Below are 5,000 nucleotides of genomic sequence, written 5' to 3' on the forward strand. Positions count from 1 at the left end.
CCTCCTTTTCATTCTAATCGTAAAAGAAGAGTCACTCTATATTAGGAAAATATGGTTTAAAAGGAACTGCTTACAAAAGAAAATCAGCCCTTATTCGAAGGACAGCGATTCCGTATTTTAGATAATTCCATCTTTCCCGCAAGGTAGAACAGGTAACCTTTTGGAATATCTGAGTGGTGGCTCGTCATCAGGTGTCTCCGATGAGTGTCGAAAACAGCTGGGGGGTGTAACTGTTTTGCCAAGTGCAACGGCGCTAACTGAACGCTTGGAGGAGCGGCAACGGCAGCATCAGATGTGGCTGCAGAACTGGCAGCTGCATGATGCAACTTGTCTTCTCAAAATCAAAATCACAAATCAAGTCATTAAATTCATCTTCCAGTGCGAAAGATTTATGACCTTCCATGGAACAACCGCTATTTATAATTTCTCCTTCCACTAATCTCCTAATGATTGCATCTTTGCTATTAAGATCTTAACAGTTATTCCAGTTGATGCAGTGGCCATGTCTCCATATTTTCAGCATGTAAATTACCCTCTACCACTTCCAAATATTTTATATCACAGTTGGCGCGAGGTATTTCATAAACACTGGTATCTTTGTTACTGTTATTATGGGAGCTGCTATTATGGGAAGATTTTTAATTTTCTTTTCATTGTTGAAAACACCACTATTTACCTTACCTGCGCAGTTCCTATTAACTTTTTTTTTAATTTGCAGCATTAGATTAAATGGAAAGGCTAGGCAATTTCTAAGTTCCATATCCATTTGATCACCATAAGCCTTCATGTAAAAAATCTGTTTTGTTTTAATAAATTCTCTTTTTCCAGTGATAAAAACACATTCTTCGTGTTTGTCTTGAGTAGTTAAGAAAAAAGCCACTGTATAAAACAAAGTTTAAGTGAAGGAATATAAAGCAGGAGTTTTCGACCTTCACTAAAGTCCATTCGGCTGTACTTAACAATAATCACAAAGTGTCTGAAAAAAAAAACTAATTGAAAGAGAGCAGTTAACTGAAGGCGTCTTCTTGTTGGTGGATAAATAATCGAGTTGTTTGCTGGCCGTAGGAGCAATTTCGTCCAAAATATCTAACTGCAAATTGGCTGCGTGGCATATTAAGCCGTCTGTGATGTCCTCAGAGGCGAAGGCCTTGTTTCCTTGAAAAGTATCCAACTTGACTCAAAGCCTAGTTTACCATTACGAAAAGTTTGTCATTTTTAGAAAGTACAAAAAAAAAAGGCAAATGGTTTACTTGATGTTCCCATTGCCATTAATTCTTTCCTTGAATGAGTGAGGGTTTGGGTCGAGTCCACAATTTTTAATTTTGATGGCAAGATACACCAACAAAAATTCTGAGTCGTTATGGGCTCGCCTCTTCCTCAATTAATTGCTAAAATGTTTATGGAATACTTCGAGACTAAATTACTAACAGCAATTCCCCTAACCTTACGTCCTATTTTATGGATTCGATACGTTCGCGATATTTGTGCAATAGTCCCCATAATGAGTATTTTCATTCGTTCTTTGCAGCACTCAGTAACATTTCCTGTGTATTGAATTTAGCGTTGAACGGAAAAACAATGGTATTTCATCGTTTCTCGACGTTGAAGTACACCGATCAGGTAAGCAATCTTTGTTCTAAAAAGTGTCATTTTAGAATTGTTCCTTCGGGCTCATAGAATTTGTGACTCTCAGCTTTCAGAGAGTGATTAATCACATACGTACATACGATACATTTGATTTCCAAAGCCTTCTCCACCGCTAAAAGGTCATTGCATAATAAAAAGTAACAAAACCTTGTAGAACTTAAAAAAATATTTTAAAATTGCCTTATTTCAAAGAATTAGTAATGCTGAAAAAATATTCTTGATTAACAGAAAATTAATTTACTTTTCACCTTTAACAACTCGTTAAAACAGAAGCTTTGCAAGAACTGTATTGAGAATCTTGAATTAAATTCTGACGTCTAGGCCTACATTATGCTCTGTAAAGATCGTACCAAGTCAGATTAACCGAGCGTAAAAATGCGTGTAGAACTGGTGCCAGTAGCAGCACAGTCGCCGACCATTATCTTGATTAGGACAATCAAATTTCTTTTGACAGGGCAAAGATTATCTGTAGGAAGCAAAATATCAATAAAAGAACAAAAGCAGAAGAGGTAGTCATCAGACAGTTTGATACTTTTCAGGAAAACAAGCCTTCACCTCTGAAGACAACATCACAGACGGCTTAATATGCCACGCAGCCATTCTGCAATTAGACATTTTAGAGGAAATTGCTCCTACGGCCAGCAAAAGACTCAATTACTTATTCAACAGCGAGAAGACGCCTTCAAGAAATGATGCTGCTCAAGGATGACCCCCAGACTGACAGCTTCCATTTTAACTGCTCTTGTTAATTTTTTTTTTTACTTTTTGTTCCTTTGCAGACACTTTGTGATTATTGTTAAGTACAGCTGAAGAGACCTTAGTGGAGGTCGAAAGATGCTTCTAAAAACTGGCATCTTATCATTTTCATATTCAGCAGCTGAGGGATATAAAAGAATTCTAAAAACAATTTGGACTACTTTAAAAAGTAATGAATACATCGTCCAGATTGATGGCATTCAGAGAGAAAGCTGTAGAGGAAACACATAAACGAATTAAATCTAGAAACTGTTCACTTAGAGTAGATACAAATCCAAGGGTACATCAGTAAAAAGGGCAGTTGCATCTAAGCTGATCATCTTTCCCTGTACTACATTACCTAGTTGTTTTCCAAGTCTGTCTATGAAATCGCCCGAATGCAGATGAACACTGGAAAAGGGCCAAATAATGGCAATAGTACTACTGAAACGTGAATTATTGAAGGTGATCAAAAAAGATATCTAGCATGAAGTTCTAAATCATAATTCCCATTACTTGTGAGAAGAAAAACAGCATCGAACAATTTTTTCCTAGAAGAAAAAGTTTCAGGAGTGTGCAGACATCCAAACTGGAAAACTATATTCAAGCAAAGGTAAAACAGATCCGAAGTCACATTAAACGCCATCATCAGTAGACATAAAAGCTTTACAAACAACATCAAGTTTGAGATAACTTGATTTAAAGTATGGCAACAAAGAAAGGATAGAAATCAATAAAACACCAAGTACAGTGTATTCCTAGAAATTCAGAATCAATAATTGACTTATTTAAGTAAACTGATGTTATAACGATTTTTACCTGGCATTTGGGGAGGGCAGGTAACTGCTACCAGAGTTGCTCCATCCTATATGCCGATACCATATCACCCTATTTTCAAGGTCAACAACCACATTAGTGGTCAAGAACATGATAGGTCTAAGTTCACTTAAAATGACCATCAATAACCACTCTGTTGTCAGTAAACTTAGAAGTTGTGAATGACTTCAGTTATACAGCCTCCAGCACGTAAGTTGCATAATTTGTAATTCAGAGCCTTATGATTAACCAGGACGAAAGCGGCGATGAAGTACGAGTATTCAAAACAAGTCTTGATCTGTATCTACTGTCGAAAATACATTGAACACAATTTGTTAGCTCTAAATGTCATTACAACCAACCCACTACTTACTGTATCAGGATGCTGGCTGTCAAAATGTAATAGTTTATTTTCGCTGAGGCGTAAAGTTAAGATTTGCAGCATCTTTAGAGATCACCGGCAGAATAGAAAATAATTTGTTGTTGCAACCTTTGGCTCATGTAAAGTATTACTTCATATCCATTCAACTGGATAATACACTATTTACAAAAGAAAAAGGGAGAGGGCATCTTTCAAAACAGTTTTAAAACACCAACAGGATCAAACTATCTAGACGATCTAAAATCTTTTTATTGGCGTCATAAAAACAAAAATCTGGGCCAGGGATGAAAGGTTTAAGAAGGAAGAACATCAGCAATGTCAGTGGTATATATTCTCGCTTTCGTTCTGACAATACTTTTATTACCTAAAATGTGTTGCAATTTAGCTAACCCATAATATTGCAACAGTATTTAACTTAATCAAAATAAAAATATTGTAGTTATAACCTCTGGCATCGCAATAGTTAAATCTCTTCAAACATTCTTCTGAATTCATGATATACACAGTGATATGGCATCAAATCAACTTCCTATGATATATGCCATACTTTTGATCACGGAACTGTTTTATTAGCAATCCCTTTTAACCTTTAGTCACCTGTGGTGGGATGTGATTGCCCTCAAATGTTCTCTTGACCTGTCTAAGGTTGAGCAACAGTGTTGTCAAAACTGGCGATCTAATTCGACTTACTTAAGAAGTCAGGCAAAATTTTGTGCAACACAAACCCATAATGTTTATTCCTGAAAAATTTCGGTATGTGCAGCATCTTCAGCCTTCTAAACCTTTGATTGAAAGCATAAATGTTAAGCACCTCAAATCTGCCATTGTTTTGGACGGAGAACAACATGCCCTAAAAACTATGGACTTCCCAGGAACCTTTGATGGCCTGTCTTTTACCATTTGTGGCTACCAATCTTCTTCAAAATCAACTTATGGAAAACAAATCTCTTTTACCTTCGGAAAGAAAACTAGTACTGTATTATCTAGACCTCACACGCTTCCTTTTGGTAATATCTTATTTTTGATTGGCTGCGAGGTCTGGCTATATACCATCTTTTCTTCTTCAGCGTTATAAAACCTGTTGGTCGTTTACATCTCAAATTGGTGAACTTTTGCAGCAGCTTTTCCTGTGACATTTACTGAAGATGAACTGCTTGTTGCTACCTCTCATAAGATATGCATGCATCTCAGTTTTAACTACAAATAAAATGTTATATCTGACTGGGAATTTGGACTGGAAACAAGGTCCACAGATCAAAGGTGACGAAATAAATCTAAAAACTTTTCAGTTTTTATTTCTCAACAGTGGAATGATGTGATGTCATCTACTACCATCTATAGTCATCAGCGGCTTAGTAAATCAGCACCATGTATTTATGTATGTATGAATATATATAAACATGAATTTATACGTATATAT

This window comes from Macrobrachium rosenbergii, chromosome 46, assembly GCF_040412425.1.
Source record: "Macrobrachium rosenbergii isolate ZJJX-2024 chromosome 46, ASM4041242v1, whole genome shotgun sequence".
Classification (NCBI taxonomy): domain Eukaryota; kingdom Metazoa; phylum Arthropoda; class Malacostraca; order Decapoda; family Palaemonidae; genus Macrobrachium; species Macrobrachium rosenbergii.